The sequence below is a fragment of the Cylas formicarius genome, unplaced genomic scaffold (genome assembly GCF_029955315.1).
Source record: "Cylas formicarius isolate icCylForm1 unplaced genomic scaffold, icCylForm1.1 PGA_scaffold_1__22_contigs__length_36826433, whole genome shotgun sequence".
NCBI lineage: Eukaryota > Metazoa > Arthropoda > Insecta > Coleoptera > Brentidae > Cylas > Cylas formicarius.
Window position 1 is genome coordinate 22,241,018 of NW_026844264.1, and position 26,091 is coordinate 22,267,108.

Consider the following 26,091-nt stretch of genomic DNA (forward strand, 5'->3'; position numbering starts at 1 on the left):
AGTTTCGGTTTGGTACCAGTTATCTGAATGAAGTCCTGTTGCAATATTAGAACCAAGAAAACTGAAAATTTATTTTGACTTTCTTCTGCTAGTTTTGGATAATTATGATAGGATAAATGTTTAATGGTATGTTTTAACTATTTTGAAGGAGTGTGAAGAGAAATTTGATGCAGGAAATTTTAATGTAGTAAAAAGCCGACCTTTTTCAATTCCAATAAATTTTGGATTTATCTTATTCCACATATAATTTTCTATATACAATGTGTGAGTTCATCCGTTGTATGTGCAGATGTTAGAAAAATTTATTATACCTACATATAGTTTAATAAAAATAGTTTAATTAAAATTTTAGTTTCATTGTTCTTTTGTTCTATTTTTTACTGGTACTGATTAACATTTATTCTTGATCGCTTTTCATATTAACATCTTGCTGCATTTTTAACAGCAGAGAGCACTGAGGAACTGCGCACTTCCAAAACACCACTAAGAAAATTACGTTATGCGTTTTTCTTGTTATTGATTCTGTTTTTGAGATGCTGTAATAGGATATACGCCAAACGAATTAAACATGAATTTTGTATGAAATTATTTTCATTAACATTGTTAATCAGAATATCAGTTCTTCTTAGAATCCTGAACTCTTATACATTAGTAATCAAATATACCGAATATTCCAAACTATAATATAGAAGATTTTTCATTACAAATTCGAAACCAAAAGGCAAAAAGAAAATTTTTCTGTAACCTTTTTTATTTTGGCATATCAAAAAATTTATTTAAACATGTTTCTTAAAATGTCTTTTTGCCAATTTCTCAATTTTTTTCGCAATAATCCTAAGATGAGGAAGTCCCTGCAGTCAATAATTGTAATATACTATTGCTACAAATAATGCTGCAAATGTTCAATAATATTGACAAAATAATGTAAGAAATAGAAAAAGTGAAACTAAACACCTGAACAACTGAAAACCAGTCATTTTTGACTATACATATTTATATCAACTTTTCTAATTAACATTGATAATGGAATTACGCTTTTAAAATCTGTTAGCAAAGGTATTTGAGGACAAAAAGCCATATCAAAAAAATTGTTACCTCACACAACTATGTTTTCTACATCATCTCCGAATAAAATATTCTTCTTTACGAAGCTGCAAACGAAACAAATTCCAGCTCTAAATTTAAAAGGGCTGCCATAAATTTCGGGTGCGTCTCTGGTAATATTTACTACAATAAACATGTTACCCTTGCCCGATGTGAAATTTTATGCAACCCGGGCGCCACTTAAGAGATAAGTGAGCTCATTTTTTAGCGGAACTTATGTTCTAGTTTGTGCGGAGGGTGAATTTTTAGTAGCTATAATTGGGACCATTCTAAAAAGTTGATTACTGTAATGTTAGCTGCGGATTGGCTTACTAGCCTCAATTTATTTTGTTATGGTAAATACAAATTTTATCAAGTTTATTTAAGTGGCTATTGTTTTTGATTTTGTTTATTATTATGTTATTACCAAATATTTTTCAATAGTGCGGTATTGATCGTGTAAATGAGTTTTATATTTCAAAATTGAAGCAGAAGCTACACTAATCCCCACAGTTACTTATTTACGACTACACCAAAGGAATAATTCGCATTTACATTTTTGGCGTCACCGAAAGAAGCGTGAGTAGTGATATGGTCTGTTTACAGATATAAGGAAGTGACCAATTGCTTTTGAATGGGATTATCCAAGGGTAGTCATTAGCATACAATGCAACAAGATTATTACCTAAAGTTTCGGAATTTAAATTAAGGTAAAATTGTGGTCCTTAATAGAAAATAATTTTATACCTACCTGTGTTTAATATTCTTTGGTTTGTTATACTACTTAGTTCAAGTTTATTAGTAATCATTCTCATTTCGTGTGTAATACATCGTGTGTTGAATCGTGTGCGAATTATGCAAAATATGTGCGAGTCTAGTGTATCTCAGTAGATGCTCCCGCCCAAATGTAGAAAACACTATTCTATTGAAACTAAGGAAGTTATAAACAATGTTTATTTGACTCTCATTGAACGTGGTGCCAGCAAGCAAGCATCTCTAAAAGAAACGGCCCCATTGAAAATTCCAACATCAACTGTATGGAAAATTGTGAATAATTCCATTTCAGCGAGGAAAAAAAGAACCGATGCTGACATTTTCTCGAATGTAGATGAAAGTGATCAAAATATAATACGGCGTTAAATTTACCAGTTAGACGAGGAACAAAGCGTGGCTACATTAGATATCTTAATTAGGAGGCTTGAAAATGATGAAACCGGTGTTAAATGTGGCAGAACTACCTTATGGAAGTGTATTCAACACATGGGTTTTACATTTAAAAAAATTGACCAAAGGCAAGTTTTAATGGAATCTTTTAGAATTCGGAAATGGCGACTGGAATATCTAGAAAAAATTAGGATTTACAGAGAACAACAAAGGCCAAATATTTGCTTGGATGAAACCTGGTTCGACACTTACGATACCCCGGAAAAGGGTTGGGTTGACTCAACTGATAAGTGTAAAACAAACGCGCCATCAAAAAGAGGTAAAGGAATAACTATTTTGCATGCTGGCTCTAAAGATGGTTTCTTCCAAATGGACTTTCTCTGTCTGCGAAAAATATTAAAAATTCTTCTCCTGGATTACCATGAAGACACCACCTCTGATTTATTTGAAAGTTGGTTTAAAAACAAACTAGTTCCAAACATTCCTCCTAATAGCGTCATTGTAATAAACAATGCAAGTTATCACAGTAGACAGTTGACTAAAACCCCTTCCTCATTTGACACAAAAGCAACAATCCAAAACTACATGTATAATAACGACATTTATTTTCACGAAGATTATAAAAAAACCAATTAATTGAGGTTCTACAAAACTTGAACCTACAAAAGGAATACGTCTGTGACAATTAGCTAAAAATCTAGGGCATACAGTTTTAAGACTTCCACCTTACCACTGTATATTTAATCCCATTGAACATGTTTGGGTTAACTCCAATGTCCTCAAACTTATAGAAAGCGAAGTTTTTAACATCCCTCCACAAAGTTAAATAATAATTAGAACAGGCGATGATAGCGACAGTGATAGTGATATATTATGTGAATAATTTGAAGTAATTTAAGTAGGTAATAAAAACAATTTGTAATTTTATTTATAAATAAATGTTATTTAGTATCTTTCCTAACGAAACCCCAAGTTACAGCTTATTAGAAACTAATTGATTTTAGTTTAATTACCTCTCTCTTTAAAGGTTCTGTTGGCATTTTTCGGGCATTTCTTTCTCGTTTCAATATTGCAACCCTGTTATTATTGATATCGTCCAAGATTTTGCTGGTGCCGTCGAATATTAAGCAGTACGGTATTTTTGGCAAAAATACCTTTGATCTGTTTGACCAAACATTTATTAAATTTCTCCGACTACTTCAGAAACCAACCTAAGTATCGATACTGATATTTAAGATTTAACGTTAACCATAGAGTATTCATTTTCAATTCCATTGTTTTCAAGAATTGATCCTCAAGTTTGAGAAGCTACTTCTACATATTGTTCAACGCTTTATGAATAATCTTTAAGAGTTGATTATCCATCCAAAATATAAATTTTATTTAATAAGATTTCTAGTAATTCCCATGGACCATCAACCGACACCGACTAAAAAACAAGGATCATCATAATCAATATTGTTCGGTAATTTATTCAAATAATTAATCTCTCAATTATCTTCGAAAATGTTTTTAAAGTGCAGATGCCCGGTCTACAGTCATTAGCACCTCTACATGACCTCTGATTTGACGTTTATAAATCACACTGTTCTTTCGTTTCTCTTGATTAATTTTGATAAACTTATCTCAGCCGTCAGCCCGAATTATTTCGAAGAAACGATTGGGTCTTTCATTAGCGCACCATTTACAGCCATTCACATTAACGTTGACGCTCCTTGAAATTTTCGTATATTGCGTCTCGAATATCGCAACCTTCGTGTAAATTAATAAATAAAAGATCCCATACCAGTTGCACCGGACATCGATTTTACTATATCGTTTGTGAAAAAATTGTCGAATGTCATTTGCTTTTGGACGGAGAGTAAGTTATAGTGCGGAAATCAAATTTTTTTTGGCTGCTCATATGAACCAGCGATAATAAAAAGAAAAAACTCACATCTAATTTGTCTCTTTGAAAGCCAAACTTCGTAATTCCACAGCATGTCTCTGGGACGTTTTTTTTTAGATTCTATAACGTATTTCTAGCATTTCACAATCCGCTATGGTTGCTGAAAATGTTGTTAATATATGCTATTATGTCCGCTTCTTTAAATTTGCGCTTCTTCCTAGTATTGGAACTGGTCAATTAACCGACCGGTCAATTCACCAGTTCCCACTTTTTAATTGAATAATCAAAAAAGGTTTTAAATAACATCTTGTAATTGTTGAGTGTTACCTATCATTATTTAATAATAATTTTTTTTAAATAATTTTATTATAAATTATTATGCGTTTGTGATTCAAATATTGCTCTAACACGATACTTAGTGATTCCGGGAATCCCAATAAAAATATCTAGTCTATTTGGTTAGTTTAAATATAAATAAAAACTGCAATTTTAAAATTACTTCGGTCAATTGACTGGTCAGTTCACACAAAAAAAAATGACCGGTCAATTACACAACCCTAAAATCAAAATAAATAAGAACTAAAGGTTCAGATTTTTCGTTATCAAATGATTTGATTAAGACACGGTGTTGTCGAGACAATTGTCATGTAAAAATATATAATTTCGTGAAAATCTGAACTTTTAGATCTTATATATTTTGATAAATGGATTTTCATGAAGTAAAAGCCACCTCAGTTCAATTACACAACCCTACCTCTTACAGCGCGGTCCCCTGATCATTTATGGTATGTTGCTGTGATCAAATATGTGCTGCTATGTAAGACCTCTATGATTCTTCTTTCTGTGTGTGTTTGGTCTCTCCATTACGCGACTCGCCATATTCACAAGGAAATTGATAGATGGACCCATTCTTTTCCCCGTACTTTTAAAGTCACTACGAACTTGAAATATTTTTTGATGTTACATTTTTTGGCAATTGGTTTGATCTTTTCTGAAGTACCTTTCACATACCTTTCAACTGGAAGTACTATTAAGTCTATACTTGCTCTCTATCTACTGTCAGGAAACGAGCAATAAGGTAATATTCACGATCACATGACAAATTTAAATAAAGAAATCGCTATAAAAATTAATAATTAGTTCTAGGTTCTTGTATAAGGCTATCCAAAAAAGTAAATAAAGCGCGTTAGAAACAATTTGACTAATCGGTGAAATCGCACGTTTTGAGACCGATAACTTTCAAACCGACGCAGGAACACGAATGTGATTCGCCATAATGATGACATCTTTATCAGATGACAAGGGTACTGATGGTCAGGGGTCAGTAACGGCCGGGTCAATCGCCACCTTGATCACATCTTTCCGACAAGCGAATTCTGTTATCTCATCGTGTTATTGCTGCACTTATCTGATTTCGGATCTGTGAGTCGCCGTACTTTTGTATGACAGCTCGAGATAAGGGAACGCAACGTTAATTCTATATCGCTTTACGATATTGAGTGGTCCAAAGCCGCTTGCTTCTAGGATATTTTAATTGTCGTTAACAATTAGGTAGCTCTGGATTTTTTAAAAGAAGATAAGGTGAAAATTGCATAAAGAAAATAAGTAGAAAATGCTCTGGTTGAAATTTACAATTAGAATATGTTCATGGAATAATATTAAAAAAAAACTAAATAATGAAATATAACGCGAAATTCGTGTTGAGTCAATTGAAAATATATACAGCAATTCAAAACACAAACTGACGTACCAATACAAATTTTAAATACACACATAATTAAAAAAGTTAAAATGTTAAGGGTCAAAAAATATACTATATTAAATTCGAGAGTGCAGAGTTAAATTTATGGGAAGTATAAAATGATATATTATCATTGAAATCCCATTAGGTACGGCCTACTGTAAAAATATTAATAGGTTTAATTAATTTTCATGGGAATAGTAACCCACGAATAAGAACACAAATGAATCTGCACTACTAAAAAACCCAATTTTCTCTATAAGAGAATTGGCAATGATGTTAAATGACCATAGTTATTGTTTAAATTGTTAAGCGTATTGTGTATATTTTCTATAGTTCCAAGTTATTTTTTGCAGTTGTGGTAATCGTTTTCTGTTGGTTAACATCTTTCAACAATTGCACACGTGTACTATAAACGCATCATGTATATCTATTCTCTTCTATGGAGTAAGCGACCACGGAAATGAATCCTTTCTATAACTCGATTCTATGGTTTTGGTTTTTTTGACATAACAATTACGAATTAATAATAATTAATTAATTAATTAATACCACAATCTCAAAAAAATTGTTAACTGATTACATGTAATCACAACAATCGTAAAAAAAAACATATATCTAATAGCAGTTGCCACGGTTGAGCATCCAAAAATTTACCTGATTATCCCTAGTACGAGCAGTCAGTTTATCAAAATACTACGTTCTAACATCGTAACAACGTCTGCAGGTCAGCAGTTTATAGAATTCTACTGCCGACCAAAACCGTAACCTTGAGTCGTTGAACTACTTCGATTTCAAAACCTAGTAACACGCTCACTGTCGCAAATATTTAATATTGTGTACTTCCTGCGTTTGAACATTTTCACAGGAGCAATGCTTGACCTTTAAATCCATATGATTTTATTTATATTATGATATGGAAATATTTTGTGGAATACAGTATCTACAGATCTACTGCAGTAATAGATAATTCTTTGCATTGTGTCTTCAAAACAATTCCAAGTAAAACTTTTCTTATGTATATTGTTTCCTCTAGCACCAATGCTTCAATTACACTTTATTTGGAAGCATTATCAACTTTTCCTTGAATTATATCCATAAATATAGCACACTTTTCCTTCAATGATCCAGACTTGGATGAATCCATAACGCGAATTGTGAACGAATAAATCCACAAAACAAACTCATGAACTAAAAATAGCAGTAAGTAAATAATGTTATGGTTGTTTCGCTTTATAAGTTTCATTAACATTAACATAATACCACCTAAAGATGTGGTCGACAGTCAGGAAAATGCTACTTGCATCTACCATTTTCCATTTTACTGAAACTTTTGGAGACTCACACACATACAAAATTTCTGCGATCTCAACCAACATTTAAGCTGTGCTCCACCATTAAGTGGTAAATTAACATATTAAACAAGGCGACCAAGCACCACATCTTGGACGGGAAAAAAATCGGTAGGCCATTAGAAAATAAAATCCCTGTGTCGGAAACGGAAGTTAATCTGCAACTGCACGTAGATATATTGACCGGTAGCCAGCCGGAAGTTCTGTCGGACCGGAAACATAAAAAGATACCGCACCGGGTCGCTTTGACAAATAGATACAGACCGTGATTGCTCGCTGGACGACAGTCATCCAGAATCCTTAATCCGGCCGTAGAACCGCGATGACGTCCCCTTTGCTCGGCTACGGCGGGGCATTGCGGACGCTTTGTAAATCCATTTGTCCGCGAAATGGATCCCTAAGTAATTATGCAATTAATTTTGTATCGATCTGTGGACCAGAAACCTTTCTTGTTTTGATACTATTGTTCTTAATGGCGTAATGTAAACTTAATTTAAAAACGCACTTGAATAGTAATAAGAATAGAAATTAAGATTTATGCAGCCCTTTTAAACAATCTCATGCTCATATATACAGTTCGCACACATATACACTCGCACATTTGTATTTTAATAACGAACAATACCGGCACATAGTTATCTTGCTTCAGTTCCGCTAGAGAGAGTTAGTGTCACTATTGAATTTTCCGCGTTTTTTAACGATCCTACTCTCAAAACCAACCGTGATATGTAATCGCTGCAGAATCCGTAATGTTGGTAAAAAGCGCGAAGAAGACGGGAACTCCTTATAAAGTCGTAGAAATGAGTTACGACGACTTTCTTGATTTAAAAAAAAAGTAACTCAAACTTCTTACCTATTACCTAATTACCCACTGATCTAGCGTGCGGAAAGCGTCACTTTAATACGTCAGTTTCGTTTCCCACGAATTGGACCCACTTCGGGCGTTTCCAGGATGTTACCGCACGGATTTCCCACGCTTAGAATTTTGACGTTTGTCAATTCTGACGGTCATGTCAGTGAATGTATTCGTGTTTTGCGAAAATGTAATCAAAAACTAACGGTCGTAGAAAAAGTATAGTATGCAACACGTTTGGTAAACTTTTTAACTCACGCGTTTATTAAAGACTCGCTCCGCTGTGCTCCGCTCGTGTCAAATAAACTCGTGAGTCAAATGCCGTTTACCGCACTTGTTGCATAATATTATTACCTTTCATTGGGACAGTTCAGGCGATATTATCAAAATAAATGACGCGTGTGTTTTCAAAGTAGAAAAAGATGCTCCTAACACATTTTTCTATAAAACATCTTTTAGTGAAACTGACTACAGAAGCTTAAGCATTACGCAAAGAAAAAAAAATATTTTTTGAAAATGTAAATGTAGACCGTGCTTAGCGAGATAATTAAAAAAAATCCACAGTCACTTTTGTAATAGCCTGAAAGATGCCAAAGACTGTAATGTCAGTCAGTCAGGTCAGTTGGTTGTTGCTTTTACTGTAGAATAGCTTAGCCTTTGTTTATGTGCCATGATAATTCTTGTTTCTCATAAGTAGCTCCCTACCGAAAATAGGTCCGTTGTTTTTTACTGTTTACGTGTAAAAAGACTACTAATCTGATAGTGGTTTCTTTTATTTTAGAAACAAGATACCTACTTCAACATTTATCAAAAACTCTTATTTACGTGCAAAAGTTTATAACAGTATATTATGCAACAAGTGTGATAAACAGCATTTGATTCACTAGACATTGGAGCGAGCGGAGTGCGTGTTTAATAAATGAGTGACTTAAAAAGTTTACCAAACATGTTGAGTACTATACTTTTTCTACAACCGTTATTTTTTGTGTACATTTTTGCAAAACAACATGAATCCATTCACTGACAAGACCGTTAGAATTGACAAACGTCAAAATTTAAGCAGTGCGGTAAAATATACGAAAACATCCTATTGCCTCCAAACCCGAGCGGCAATCCGGGATCCGTGGGACAAGAAACTCACGTGGTCATGTGACGCTTTCCGCACGCTAGATCGGTGTATAATTAGCTATTTTACAGAAGGGAGTAGAAAAAGGTACATTTTTTAGTGTTTTATTAAGTTCCAGTTTGGGTTTTTTTTCAGTTACCACTTATATTTTTATACGTATTTTTATAATAAAATGATGTTAAGCATTTGATCTACTGTTTTATTGAGAATTTTTTTATCAAAGTATTGCACTTTATTTGTGAAATTGCGAAAAAACATCAACGTTTAAAAAAGAACCCCTGAAAGTTTTTTTTAGTTTTAAAAAGAGAGTAAATCAATATATAATTAAGGGGTGTTTTTTTCGATGTATAGAACTTTAAGTTGCAATAAAACAACGATGGATTATTCGATTGACATGAATTAACATGATTTCTGGCATATGACCGCCACGACTGGCGCGGATGTAGTCCAATCTGGACGTCCAATTTTCGATGACTGGCATGATGGTTTTCGATTGTGGCATGAGCTGTGTGACATATTGCGCCGTCTTGTTGAAACCACTTCTCCTGGACATCATGGTTATTCAATTCAGGAATGAAAGAGTTAGTAATTATAGCTCTATACCGATCACCATTGACTGTAACGTTCTGGCCATCATCGTTTTTGAAGAAGTACGGACCAATGATCCCACCAGCCCATAAAGCGCACCAAACAGTCAATTTTTCTGGATGTAACGGTGTTTGGACATACACTTGAGGATTAGCTTCGCTCCAAATGTGACAGTTTTGTTTGTTGACGTAGCCATTCAATCAGAAGTGTGCTTCATCGCTAAACAAAATTCGCTTATGAAAATCGGGAACAACGGCAATCTCGTTTTGGGCCCATTCGACGAATCTACGCCTTACTTGATGATCGTTTGGCTTCAGATCCAATTCCTGTGCTCGATGGCGGATGGACTCATTCGGGTCTTCCTCAATACTACGCTCTACAGCAGCAATAGCTTCTTCTGTACGCAACGTACGGCGTCTCTGGGGATGTGAGTTATCAATAAGAGTAAACGTGGTGCGAAAACGTTCCTTGGTTAATCGAATTAACTGCTGTGATGGACGATTTTGTCGACGATAAAATGGACGTAGTGCGCGATACGTATTCAGTACAGAACCATTATTTTCGAAATAAAATTGTACTATTTGCAAGCGTTGTTCAGGCGTGAGTTTATTCATGATGAATTGCCAAACCAAACTGAGAATAAATCACTTGACAGCTGTTAAATCAGTCGCCATCTTGAACAGTAATGCCTATATAGGTAAATTTTTGGAAAACTTCAGAACGGACACGTTCATTGAGTGACGGGTGACGTGATCATCAAAAGTGACACAATACTATCAATGTTATAAATTTAAATGGTCAGTGTGTAATGAACCAAATTTTGTTGTTTGTGTTTCCAATTTGTTTAAAAAAAATACGAATCATGTTTTATCATCATCATCATATCATTTTAATCTTTTCTCTTGTGGCATTTGATTTTTACCTTTTTTCCATATAAAAAAACGTAATAGTAAAGTAAAAACGTTTTGAATTTATTGTTGGTGGTTGTTTTTCTCTCACCTATAAGTATTCAAGAATTCCACTGAAAGACAGCATTTAGCTTTGCACAATGCCAGTTACCAATAGTTAGTAATTGTGCAAAAAGTACTATAGCTTTACAAAGATGAAAATGCAGGCGAAGTCCTACTCTGGCCATGGACAGAACTACGCTCAAATACTGCTTGGGCAAACATTGCAGAACTTAAAGCTCAACCAGAGAATACTCGAAAAATTGCCCATCAATAAGTTAAAAAATAATCTGGTATAACGACTTCTCAAAAAACCAAAGAAATATTAAAAATCCAAGGCAAATACACAAATTGTCTATTCCAATAGGCAAGCTACGGCACAATGTTCTAAGCAGAGATGGTCGCATTAAAAAAAATGAGCAAAAAAAAGAAGAGGAAAAAGTTTCGTGAATGAAGGTAGCACAAATAAAAGCTATGCAGGCCAGGTTTGTTTTGGAATGTTACATGACATTACCAATATCAAATCAGAATAAAACGAAGGCTACCAAGGTAACGAAAGTACCGATACCCACAGCAGACCTACTAAACCAATAAAGGGAGTCCTTGAAAATAATGGTAGGTCACATGTTAAAAAGGCATCCAAACAACTGGCAGTGGAAGAAAACAATGAATGTGACGGCTTATGTAGAGGGCATTTCCTTGTACTAGTTTGAACTACTAAACTTACCAAATTAGAGATGAGCCACTATCGAAGCTATTAAAAAACTCTCGTCTGCAAAGTACACAGCCTCTCATTGTCAAGTGGGTCACGACATTATTATTAACAAAACAATGGCAATGGAGAATCATTGTTTTGTGGAATTTTCGTGTTTATGTGGCACTATCGGGTATGTGGTGTTCTGGTAAGTAAAGAAATTTACGAATACTGTTAAACAGAAAATCGGAAGAAAGTTGGAGTTGTAATAAGTCCTTATTAGACACAAAATTTGCACGAACATCGCGCGAAATAAGAAACCGGGTTGGCGATAATTACGTCTTCGATAAAATCGGCGACAAAAGAAATAATTTCTTTCGCCCACTCCCCAAAATCTTATCAGAACGACGCGATGTCGCATTGCCCGGACCCGAGCTAACTGTAATTTGGTGATAATTAGGCTTAACTTTAATTGGTACCTTCCGCGTGTAATTTAGGTGAAGTGATTTTATCGCCCGATTCATTGTTAAGTTCTTATTCTTCTCGTGCACAGATTTGCGAGCATATTTGTCAAATACGATTTTAATGATATGAGCCCTTTAAAGCCTAGATAATCAATAAGTCTCGGCGCAGTGACTTTTACACTATCAATTTGAGAATATTTTTGCTTTTTGCAGTCAACCGTGCGAAGCAAACCCACCAATGATGATATATTGTATGGGGCCAGACAAGTTAAAGACAAACAACATCACAGCAACGAAAATACGTCTTCCGCTAATTGTAATGCTACTTACAGAAAACAATTTTGCTAAATTTTTCAGGTGTTCTAATGATGTTATTAAAGTTACAGCTTAATGTGAGAATTTCTAGCAATTGCTTGGGGTCAAATGGTGAGCTCAAAAATAATTGTTATGTCCATTGAGGTAATATTTCTTCCCTTTCTTCTAATTCTCTAATTTAATGAAATAAATAAAATATTTATTAAGTTACGGAATATTCAAATTGATCAAGAAAATCTAGTCTAATACTCTATGCTAATATTAAATGAACTTTAACCCAATTTTCATGGCGTATTTTTGTCTCGGTGCTGTCGTTTCGTACGAGGCAAATTGTCGTATTGTGCACCCTGCTTTCTATTTATCGATTATTTTGACGAGACGGGTAAAACTTAGACGGCGAAGAGATGTCGGATTTCAACCGTATCGCCCGATGAAATATCACCTCATTGCAAAGGGAGTGTGAAGTGGCTCCTTACGTTTGACGTTTTGCCACCGTTGCGGCATTTCCTGTTTCCAGGTGAGAAAAACATGAATTGTTTGCCTTCAATTTTATTGCACAGTTGTTTAGTACGAATCTTGAGTCGTTTTCTGTTTAATTTTATATATTTGCCTTACTATAATTTTTAATTTACAATAAAAGCAGAATAAGGTGCAATTATTTAATAACTTAACGTATTTTCACAATTTCGCATCTTAGTTAGAACTAGCCCGGTAGAATCGTGCATTCTTCCAATATATGATAAATGTTGGTCAAGTATTGTAAATTTGTTCAACCAAGCGTTGTCCACTAATTGACACTACTTATTTTTTATTACTTTTTAAAACTTGATATTTAGCATATTCTGTACTAAAAAAACATGTAAAAAAATACCATAAAACCTTAATTAATGTTGTCATGAGAATTTAAGTTCAACAAAGGAGAGGTATTTTATTTAAATATTATTGATTGATAAGCAATACATTTGAATGTCTCATTTTGTTCATCTCCATGGCTTCCAATAAATTTAATTTTTGTGGCTGTATGCAAAATATCAAATTTGTCGTCAAAAATGTGTTTTTCTATGTTTAAGTGTGTGGCATAATTATAAACTAGACTATTGTTTTTAAACGCTCTTTTATGTTCGTTAATGCGTTTTTTGAAGGATCTACCTATGTGTCCAATATAAATTTTAGGACAAGATCCGCATTTCAATCTGTAGACACCTGATTTTTAAGATTTTGGGTATTTCGTTTTATTGTTTTTTAAGAAATTTCCTATTGTGTTGTTAGTTCTGAAAGCTATTTTTAAACCACATTTTGACAAATGTTGGAGAACCTAGTGAAAAAATTTCAAAACATTTGTCAAAATGTGGTTTAAAAATAGCTTTCATAACTTTATCATCTAGAGATTAAATTTTTCGCTTACTCGCCATGCCCGCCGTATTAACTAAATCAAATTGGAACTGATTGAAACAATAGTGTGCTTTTATACATACCGATAAAGGCATTAACATAATGGTTTATTACGAGAAAAACACGTAGGATGACCAGGTTGTCGGTAATTAGATTATTAGGTTAAGGAATTCTGAGAAGGTAAGAGACTCCATTAATTACAAGTCGGTCTACATTCCTTACTTTGTCACCTCATGTGCAATCTTTTTTCTAATATTCAATTCGTAAATAATTGACAATAGAGTATTTACTAATATTATATAATGTACTTTTCAATGATTGAAGGACAGTTGAGTTAGGTAGTTTCAAGATATTTGTTGTAATGTTTCTTACATACCTCTCGCTTAATGTAAAACCAGTCGTGGTGTAGTACCTAATTAAATAATTTTGGTTAATTTGTGATTGGCGATGTGATCGATGATAAGCATAAAATCGTTTTCTTGGTAAAAAAATGAACTTTGTTTTTGGATAATATTTTTAGCAAATTTTTAAATTAATACACTATTAGCACTAAACTGTATATTGCTACATAAATATTATAAACATTTGCATTATATACGTATATTCAAGTGTACACCCAGAACGCACAGTCGCGCGCCTCTGATCAAATTACCGAACGCAGGAAGAAAATACAAATATAGAAACGGTTTATTACATCTGATTCAAAAATTAGATTCTATTAATCAAATCCGCAATTTTCTAACTAAAAAGTGTGAAAGTCCACCTTATTTCGTTGACTAATATTGACACTTTAACTTTGAATTTCAAACCGGAGTGGCCATTTTTTCTGCAGTCTTTTTTAATCACCTACAACATTTTTCTACTTCCTTCCAGTCTTGATGCCTTTTGGTCAATTACCAAAAATTTGCAGGGACAATACATAAAAACCATATCTTTCAAGGTTTTCAAATTAGTTCTTGATTACTGATTCTAATTACAAACACATTATCTCTATATTAATGTGGACTGTGTTACGCAATGCAAAATATTGAACCTGTGCCGTAAAATAGACTAAATGTAGCGTTTGAAACAACAAGTAATATAAAGTTAGGAACGCGTACCATCAGATAATATAAACCAGTTTATAATTATTCAATATTGAATAATGCGCATCATCGAAACAGTGACATCCATTGCCGCAATAGTGCTAATAGAATCCGGAAAAAAAAGGATGCAAAGGTGACCCAACAAAAAATATTACTTCGATTTTTAACGAAACAGCAAACGTATGTAAAATGTTTATTCCAGATTTAATAAGAAAACAGAAAATTGAACAAAATAACCGAAATCTGGTCTCTGATTCCAGTGGGTTTATCTCCTCCATTTAGACGTACGGGGTGTGAGATATTCAAATCAAAACAAATCTGACACGTGACTTTAAACCGGAATTCCTAAACGTAGCTTGCTAAAACTCACCCAATGAGCCCAAAAAAAAAAATTAAAACGTTATTACGCCGTCACATTCCCTCAACTGAAAACAATTTACTTTCCCAAAAGGGAAGGCAATGTGCGCCAGGAGATACGAAGAGCAATAAGAACGACAATGGCAACGCTTTGAAGATTACATTTAAGTATCTCATCACTTCACGCAGATTTATTTAAATCGCCTCTTATATAAAGCGAATTTCGGAAATGATTTCTCTAACGAATGTGACAATTTGCCGGGTTCAAACGAAGTCGTCACGAAAATGTCCAGTGTGGATTTCCCAGCAAACATTTAATTTCGTAAAATTATAATAGTAATAAGTACTGATGGAACTTGTTTAGCAAAAGCATTATGGGAGATTAATACGGGTGTTAAAAAGAACGAATGAAAAAGTTGATGAAGTCCTCAAATACCTGCCAAAAGACACACAAGTTTCATTGGGAAGCTGAGTTCATTGATCGATGGGTGATTTAAAAAAGAGTTGCAGCTTTGGGACGTAGAGGTGACTTTAATATTAAACCAAAATGCGGATTGGATTGGAATGCAAACTGGGTTATTTAGAGAATCTTATACTTGAAAATTGGTAAGTAGGCTGCAGTGATTTCAGACGAAAAGTCAATCTTTGAAAATCCAAAGAAAATTACTATGGGAATGGTTTATTTGTTTGGAACAATTCTGAAAGGCAGGATCGCTGCAATTGTCAATTCATGCCAATATAAAATCATTGGAAACAGAACTCAAACCTTCGGTAACAAACGAACCGTACAGATCGCTCGAAGACTAGGAATTCGTAATGTAATAATGCGTCGTAACTGGTGGCGTTTGGATTCATCAAAAACGACTGTTCACAGCATATTGACCAAATGTTTAACATTTCACCAATATAAAATTCAATTGTTACATCTCTAGAAAATTTAAGTAGTAGTAGTGAAGTACTTAACACTTTGAAAAGTTTCGACATCTTATTCAGCGCCTTACTTTCACTTAGACGCCTTTATAAATAAGCAGAACTATCGTTACTGAAGTTATGAAAGTCTCCAAGAGAAACATCAACTTCTCTCTCCCAAAGTGACGGTATTGGAGGAATGAGTACCTCCTGATTTATCGGACCTTAATTTTTCAAAAATGCGGTGCTGCACTTGCGGTTACTGCTTTTCGATACAATATGTTGAACAGTTTTTTGAGATCAGAGGTCAATAATTTTGCTGGTTTCAATGAGAACAAGTGCTTTCAACGAGATGGCATCACCTCACATACTCTAAAGCTTTCGATAAAATAAATAAGAACTATTTTTCAGGGAAGATTAATGGCTAAATGGGCCGCCCAGAAGTGATTTAATTCATATGGATTTTTTCTATAGAGTTACCTTAAACGAAGCCTATACATTCGCATTTCTGCTTCTGTCTGGAGGAGGTGCAGTGATGCGAAGGAAGACATCTCGATAATGTTATTTTTCGCAAATAATTATCCCTTTTCTTAGTGTAAAACAAAATTTGTTGTAATGAGTTACCTCAACCTTTTGGGATGTCCTGTAGAAAATATGAACTTTGTTTAAAACGCTCCATTGTTTAAAATTTAATACAAATATTAAACGGCTCTGTTAATGATATATCGCAGGAAGGATTCCAGTTTGCTGTCTGTCAACTCAACTCCACTTAAGCAATGCACTATGGAAGATCAAATTTCCGTTATTGACCACAGCACTAAAACGACGCATTGATGTGTGTGAAAATCTTTTCATTGGGTATGCAGAAGGAAACGCTTTTTTCACAAGAGTGGCTGCTGGAAATGAATCGTGGGTCACCATCAATCTGAAACCAAAAAACAAGTTGACAATGCTAACAGTATTCGCCAAACCTATTCAAATACACATGCTGCCACGCCACAGGAAATGCTGACTGCTTTTAATTATGTAATTTTAGAGTACTACATATCAAGCATGTGTGAGTGCTATATAACCAAAAAAACTCATATTATATTCTTTGAAAAAACGTGTAGTAATGGTGCTCCACTAAACAAATTATAAATTGATAGAAATATGTAAGTTTTTGATCATGTGAAGCATAAATAATAACTTTTCTGCTATCTAATTGTACAACATTTTTATAAAAATGAATAACTTCATTTGTTTGTTTGTTCAGATAATTTAAATCGAATAAAAAATCAAGTTCATTAAAAGGTACTGTTAGAAAAACTTCAATTTCGATTATACTAATTTTTTTTTGAAGCAATTCTTATTGTTAGTTTCTCACATAAATTTTGCGTTGGATCTTGTGAGAGCGTTCAACACAGTGCAGAAGTCTATAAGCCAAACGACGTGGCGCGGTGTTAGGTCCACACACAGGTAACCTATAGTACTTTTCTCTTAATGACATACTTGCTAGAACATTCATTGCTAGAAGATAAAGTAGCATGCCCAATTATACCATATGATGATGAAACAGTTTTGACTTTTAGTGACTTTGCAGAAACTCATATCTAAAGTAGAACGGGGTGGTCGAATGGTCGAAATGGTAAAAGATTGGTTACCTTATTTAGAATATTAGCACATCAAACTATGTAGCATTGTTTCTTACCGAGGTCAATAGACTTGATTTTAGTTATTTGCAATCACCAAGTAATGAAATAAATAACGTTATTTACTTAGGTTTTATAGTTGACAAAAAAGCATGATGTAAATATCCTGGTTGTTAACGCAAAAAGGCTTATCTACAAATTTTACAAACTTTTAAATATCTCTGTAACTGATAATTCATTGGCATTAACACCTACTAATTTGACCTACCCAACTTTGGTTAATTATGAAACGTATGCCTTTATTACGCTTGTACTTTTTAAACAGGAAAATTGTTATTAATCACTTGGCACATTTATGGAAATATTATAGGGTACTAACTACCCTTTTCGAACTTTTATTAAAGCAAAAATTCTGTATTTATGAGGTAATGTTATGTGCATTTTCATTTTTGCTGCATGATTATAGATATATTTGTCAAATCGTCAATATCTGCGTGAAATGCGAATATCAAATCCTATATTTTTGGTGTACAAATGAGATCAACTAAATGAGGACTTTAATTACAGGTACCTCGAAAACAAGCGCGTTTATTCCAAAAATTTCCAATTTCGATTGGTTTAGCTATAGCCAAAACGATTGCCACTGTACAGACGTGAAAAAATGCGAGTTCACATATTCATTAACAAAGAGACGCGATAACAATGCACGTCGCTATAATAAAGCAATTATCATATACGCGACCTTTTTTTAATAAAAACAGCGGTTTAATTACGGGCGATGCAATTGAAAAGTCACCGATTTGGAGTCTACGCCATATGGCGGTTTCAGATTATACCGGGGCTATTTAGACTTAGCCGGCGCTAAATGAAGGGGGTGGTTTCGGAAACACCCCTGTTAAAAAACGTCACGAGGGGGTGGTAATCTGTATGAATATATTCGGTCCACTTCTAAAGCCCCAAATATTAAAATCCCCTGCGGTTTATTCATTTAACAATACAAGTGGGTTGTTAAGGCTGATAATTACGATTTTTAATATTCGCGCCAATACGAAAGACGTTGTTTTGAAAAACGTTTTAATTTGTGTAAAAATGACGTAGGAATTTTAATTTAAACTTAATTAGAGAAACATATAGTGGAAAATTGTGACCAGTTCGTCTTTTCGCCGTCAGATTTCACCATCGGGCATCGGCACCACAATATATACTCCGTCGTTTAATCATACATTCGTTGTCAGAGCTTCCGCTTTTCTCCACACATTGATTTGTTAATTCGCAAGAGGCAGCGATTTGATTGTTTTCAATTTCCACCATTAAAAATACTCAAAACTATTCTCCATACATATATATATATATATATATATATATATATATATATATATATATATATATATATATATATATATATATATATATATATACAGTGTGTCCAAGATAAGGATGCACAGCATGGGGATCTCGGAAACTATAAGAGATACAGTGTCGGTTAAATTAGACAAAAGTTGCGCATTTTGATACCGAACAAGATCCCGTTTTACAAATTTGAAAATTCCAAGCCGTTCCGGAAATATCCGAGAAAAACCGAAATATTGCGATTTCGTTTTTATTATTTTTTAAAGCTATTTGAAAAGATATGAAAAAACGGAAAACACTTTTCCATTGGCACTTTTTAATCTCTCCAAATTGACGTTAACAAATTTTCATTACAGCGTTTCGATTCCATGGAACCACCATCAACTTTGATTTTTCTTATAGGACGGAAAAAAAGTACACACAGTATTAGGTTGTGCTTTTCATTGCGAATTCAACGATGTACGATACAATACGGTTACTTATGTTTTTATCCAGAAAAATGGCTTTTTAATACATTTCTAGTATTTTATTGTAGTAGGCCATGAGATCCGAACGATGAAAGGCAAAAGAAAATGGTTGACAAGTTCGAGTTAATGTGTTTATTTATTTACTAACTCTAACTGTTCATTTAACATAACAACTAAATCCAACAAGTTAATGAAAAACAAATTCTATAACAAATGTTCGAATAAATGACCTCCATTTTCTAGGCATAAGTACGCCCGTCTCACGGTAGACTCCAAAACACGACTTAACATTTCAGGAGTAATTTTATTAAACGCTGCTCGTACTGATTGACGTAATTGTTCCTCGTTGTCAAAACATTCTTTGAATACCTCATTTTTTATGTAGCCCCATAAGAAAAAGTCCAAGGGAGTTAAGTCCGGGGACCTTGGAGGCCAAGGTGTTTCACTGTAAGTCCCAATGTATTTTCCATCAAACCGTTCAGTTAAATATTGGCGAACTTCTCTGGAGTTATGGGCTGGGGCACCATCTTGTTGGAACCAGCAGCCTTGCACAGCGTCTAGCGGTAAATCATCTAAGGCATCTTCTAAATCGTGCCTCAAGATGTCAAGGTACCGCTCGGAAGTTAAGGAATTATTATAGAAAATAGGGCCTATAATCTTGCTACCAAAAATCCCACACCAAATATTAAACCCAAAGCGAACTTGATGTCTGGATAGTCTATTAACACGTGGATTTTGTTGCGACCAATAGTGTGTATTGCGCCTGTTATAAATACCGTTATTGGTCACCATACTTTCATCAGACGAAATCACTTTATATGGAAAATTAAAACTCTCATCACACATCCTGGTATACCACTCACAAAAATGTCTACGTCGTTCGTCGTCACCCGGTTTTAATCCTTGACATATTCTGAATTTGTAAGGCTTAAATTCATTTTTCCTTAAAATAAACTGAGCTGTAGATTTAGCTACCCCATTCTGGTCTTCAATTTCTCTGGTAGAAGTTTGTGGATTTTCGATAACAGATTGTAGAACAATGTATTGGTTTTCTTCATTGGAAGGTTTTTGTCGGGATAATGCAGGCTTCTTAAATGATCCATATTCTTTCAGATTAAATAACAAACGCCGAAAAATACTCTTGTCAGGTTGTCTCCGCTCTGGGTATTTGTTAGAATACATACGCTCGGCTTCCACACAATTTCTTTGGCATCAGATGTAGCAAGACAGCATATCACATTTTTCTTCGTTGGTAAAATTACCTCCCTCCATTGTGGAACAAAATAAATTAGAAAAAGACAACAACAATAAAAATACAAAAACAATAACTAAAGGAATAAACTTATGATCGACTGATAACAAAGACAAATAACATTAATGTATCATTGAAATTGACTGGATGTCATTTTGTCATGGCCTACTCCATTTAAATGCTGAAATGTATTAAAAATCCATTTTTCTGGATAAAAACATAAGTAACCATATTGTATCGTACATCGTTGAATTCGCAATGAAAAGCATAACCTAATACTGTGTGTACTTTTTTTCCGTCCCATAAGAAAATTCAAAGTTGATGGTGGTTCCATGGAATCGAAACGCTGTAATGAAAATTTGTTAACGTCAATTTGGAGAGATTAAAAAGTGCCAATGGAAAAGTGTTTTCCGTTTTTTCATATCTTTTCAAATAGCTTTAAAAAATAATAAAAACGAAATCGCAATATTTCGGTTTTTCTCGGATATTTCCGGAACGGCTTGGAATTTTCAAATTTGTAAAACGGGATCTTGTTCGGTATCAAAATGCGCAACTTTTGTCTAATTTAACCGACACTGTATCTCTTATAGTTTCCGAGATCCCCATGCTGTGCATCCTTATCTTGGACACACTGTATATATATATATATATATATATATATATATATATATATATATATATTCTCGCATATTGATTCACGGATGGAAAAATGTGATGACACTATATTCCGGGATATCATCCGTTCGCTCGTTGAACTCCGACTGGAATCCTGCAGACGTTTCGCCAAAATCTCACTTGGCATCTTCAATGCTCGCGCTCCGAAAACACTTCGAACACTGTGTGTTCGAAACAGTGTTCGAAGTGTTTTCGGAGCGCGAGCATTGAAGATGCTAAGTGAGATTTTGGCGAAACGTCTGCAGGATTCCAGTCGGATGCAGGATTCCAGTCGGAGTTCAACGAGCGAACGGATGATATCCCGGAATATAGTGTCATCATATATATATATATATATATATATATATATATATATATATATATATATATATATATATATATATATATATATATATATATATATATATATATATATATATATATATATATATATATATATATATATATATATATATATATATATATATATATAATGAATGAATTTCGAGAGAAAACACACAAACTGCATTCCGTTTCATGGTCCATGTGTTAACCAGCAAGAATTATTATGATTTTTACGATTGGTATATTGATCAAAAATTTATCGGGTTCCTTAAACGCGATGCTTAAAATTAGCAAGTCACTCCTCGTAAAACTTAACGGAACTTTAACTTATTTCGTCAAAAATAGCAAGGTCACTAACTATTTACACACTATGTCTTCATTTTTTTCCTTTTCTTTCCGATTAACCTCCTAGCAAGCGGGGGCTCCGCTTTTATAGAACGCCGAGCTTGCAAGTGACAGAGGTAGAACATTCGAGCCGGCTTCCCGAGAGAAAGTGTCTGTGACTTCGCTCCGATTTCTAGGTACGCCCGAATTTCTGGAATGCAGATATGCTAAGGCCAGGGCCGGGCTCAGCGCATTCGGATTGCCGGTGACAATACACATATACATTTATAACAAACTTTTATTGGAATCAAATCGATAATATCACAAGTGAAATTCGCTACTGATCTTTTTCCGGCAGTTACAAAAGTTTATTTTCGATAATTAGTGTCCATCATGTACCCCGTTCTATTAACTTAAAAATACAAATTATAAAATTATATTACCCAGCAAGTTTGATAAACCTGCTTTAAGTGAGTAGTGGAGAGTTTGCTTAATAAACGAGTCACTGAAGAAATTTATAAACGTGTGCCGTACTTTTCCTATGACAATTAATTTTTGATTAATTTTTAATTAATATTGATAAAATTTTTCGGGTTTTCTTTATTACATTTCAGTTTATTTTCAACAAAGCAACTTTCAAATATGACTGCAACGGTTTTGTTAATTTAAGTTTATTGAATATTAGTTAGCGTTACTAGTCAAATTTCAAATATCATAAACAAAGACAAATATCTCATCCGACGACCAACAATAAACACAACGTGCCCAAGTGTTAGTCTGGTAGAGGTGTTTCTTTAAATCCAATCAAACAGGCGGGTTAAAATATTATAATTCATGCAAAGATCTGATACAGTGGAATTGAAATTTAATCTCCGCTTCCAGTATTACGTTTTTATTAGTTACCATACTGCATTTTTATATATACATTTAGTTTTTAATTTAAACCTGCCCGAAAGGCAGACGAGCTTATCGAAGAGATCTTTAATGCTTGATTCAGTTTTTTTGTTTTTTTTTAGTATTATATTACTCGATAAAATATAAAAACGGACATACGGACATAAAATACGTGATTTGTAAATGTCATTTCGCAGAAGTGACATTAATCAAAATTTCAAGACAACAAACATATTTATCCAAATTTTAAAAATTTCGATTACATATAAATATCTCAATTGCTATTTACGGCACCAGTAGAGATATATGGATGTCCGGCAGAGAGTAAGAAGCACTCATTTTTTAAAAATTTCATTATATATATATATATATATATATATATATATATATATATATATATATATATATATATATATATATATATATATATATATATATATATATATATATTTATATATATTCTCAAGTATTGATTCACGGATGGAAAAATGTGATGACACTATATTCCGGGATATCATCCGTTCGCTCGTTGAACTCCGACTGGAATCCTGCAGACGTTTCGCCAAAATCTCACTTGGCATCTTCAATGCTCGCGCTCCGAAGTGTTCGAAGTGTTTTCGGAGCGCGAGCATTGAAGATGCCAAGTGAGATTTTGGCAAAACTTCTGCAGGATTCCAGTCGGAGTTCAACGAGCGAACAGATAATATCCCGGAATATAGTGTCATCATATATATATATATATATATATATATATATATATATATATATATATATATATATATATATATATATATATATATATATATATATATATATATATATATATACAATAACATAAGAAAATGTTGAGGAGCATTTAATATGCGCATGAACTTCGAAACTTGGTTCTAACCAATTAGACTCTGCAGTTTCAAATCTTGCTTTCAACCAATAATCTCTTGCGGTGTTCAAAAATCAACATGTCCTCTGACAATTAGAAAATTCCATAGCTTAAAATCCCATTAAATTTTCAACAAATGACTGAGTTAAGTGTCGACATTGGTGTTTAAATGGCTTCATTCCTGCAATCTAAAAATCTTGAAAGTCTGGGCTCTCCCATTATCCGATATTTTTTTAGGGAAATTTTTGTTTAAACAATTACAGAAGAGAAATTAAAAAAAATATTGTGTGTTCGAAACAGTGTTCGAAGTGTTTTCGGAGCGCGAGCATTGAAGATGCTAAGTGAGATTTTGGCGAAACGTCTGCAGGATTCCAGTCGGATGCAGGATTCCAGTCGGAGTTCAACGAGCGAACGGATGATATCCCGGAATATAGTGTCATCATATATATATATATATATATATATATATATATATATATATATATATATATATATATATATATATATATATATATATATATATATATATATAATGAATGAATTTCGAGAGAAAACACACAAACTGCATTCCGTTTCATGGTCCATGTGTTAACCAGCAAGAATTATTATGATTTTTACGATTGGTATATTGATCAAAAATTTATCGGGTTCCTTAAACGCGATGCTTAAAATTAGCAAGTCACTCCTCGTAAAACTTAACGGAACTTTAACTTATTTCGTCAAAAATAGCAAGGTCACTAACTATTTACACACTATGTCTTCATTTTTTTCCTTTTCTTTCCGATTAACCTCCTAGCAAGCGGGGGCTCCGCTTTTATAGAACGCCGAGCTTGCAAGTGACAGAGGTAGAACATTCGAGCCGGCTTCCCGAGAGAAAGTGTCTGTGACTTCGCTCCGATTTCTAGGTACGCCCGAATTTCTGGAATGCAGATATGCTAAGGCCAGGGCCGGGCTCAGCGCATTCGGATTGCCGGTGACAATACACATATACATTTATAACAAACTTTTATTGGAATCAAATCGATAATATCACAAGTGAAATTCGCTACTGATCTTTTTCCGGCAGTTACAAAAGTTTATTTTCGATAATTAGTGTCCATCATGTACCCCGTTCTATTAACTTAAAAATACAAATTATAAAATTATATTACCCAGCAAGTTTGATAAACCTGCTTTAAGTGAGTAGTGGAGAGTTTGCTTAATAAACGAGTCACTGAAGAAATTTATAAACGTGTGCCGTACTTTTCCTATGACAATTAATTTTTGATTAATTTTTAATTAATATTGATAAAATTTTTCGGGTTTTCTTTATTACATTTCAGTTTATTTTCAACAAAGCAACTTTCAAATATGACTGCAACGGTTTTGTTAATTTAAGTTTATTGAATATTAGTTAGCGTTACTAGTCAAATTTCAAATATCATAAACAAAGACAAATATCTCATCCGACGACCAACAATAAACACAACGTGCCCAAGTGTTAGTCTGGTAGAGGTGTTTCTTTAAATCCAATCAAACAGGCGGGTTAAAATATTATAATTCATGCAAAGATCTGATACAGTGGAATTGAAATTTAATCTCCGCTTCCAGTATTACGTTTTTATTAGTTACCATACTGCATTTTTATATATACATTTAGTTTTTAATTTAAACCTGCCCGAAAGGCAGACGAGCTTATCGAAGAGATCTTTAATGCTTGATTCAGTTTTTTTGTTTTTTTTTAGTATTATATTACTCGATAAAATATAAAAACGGACATACGGACATAAAATACGTGATTTGTAAATGTCATTTCGCAGAAGTGACATTAATCAAAATTTCAAGACAACAAACATATTTATCCAAATTTTAAAAATTTCGATTACATATAAATATCTCAATTGCTATTTACGGCACCAGTAGAGATATATGGATGTCCGGCAGAGAGTAAGAAGCACTCATTTTTTAAAAATTTCACTATATATATATATATATATATATATATATATATATATATATATATATATATATATATATATATATATATATATATATATATATATATATATATATATATATATATATATATATATATATATATATATATATATATATATTTATATATATTCTCAAGTATTGATTCACGGATGGAAAAATGTGATGACACTATATTCCGGGATATCATCCGTTCGCTCGTTGAACTCCGACTGGAATCCTGCAGACGTTTCGCCAAAATCTCACTTGGCATCTTCAATGCTCGCGCTCCGAAGTGTTCGAAGTGTTTTCGGAGCGCGAGCATTGAAGATGCCAAGTGAGATTTTGGCAAAACTTCTGCAGGATTCCAGTCGGAGTTCAAC

General features: G+C 33.5%; 1 protein-coding gene across 1 annotated transcript in view; it reads right to left on the bottom strand.

Moving 5' to 3' along the window:
* Nucleotides 1-14,993: 14,993 nt before the first annotated feature.
* The window catches only part of LOC132697240 (transcription factor Sox-2), a 58,043-nt gene continuing 46,945 nt past the window's right edge, over nucleotides 14,994-26,091 (bottom strand). The window contains exon 2 of the mRNA XM_060662578.1: nucleotides 14,994-16,883. The gene's annotated coding sequence lies outside the window, so the exon portion shown is untranslated. The remainder of the gene's footprint in view (nucleotides 16,884-26,091) is intronic.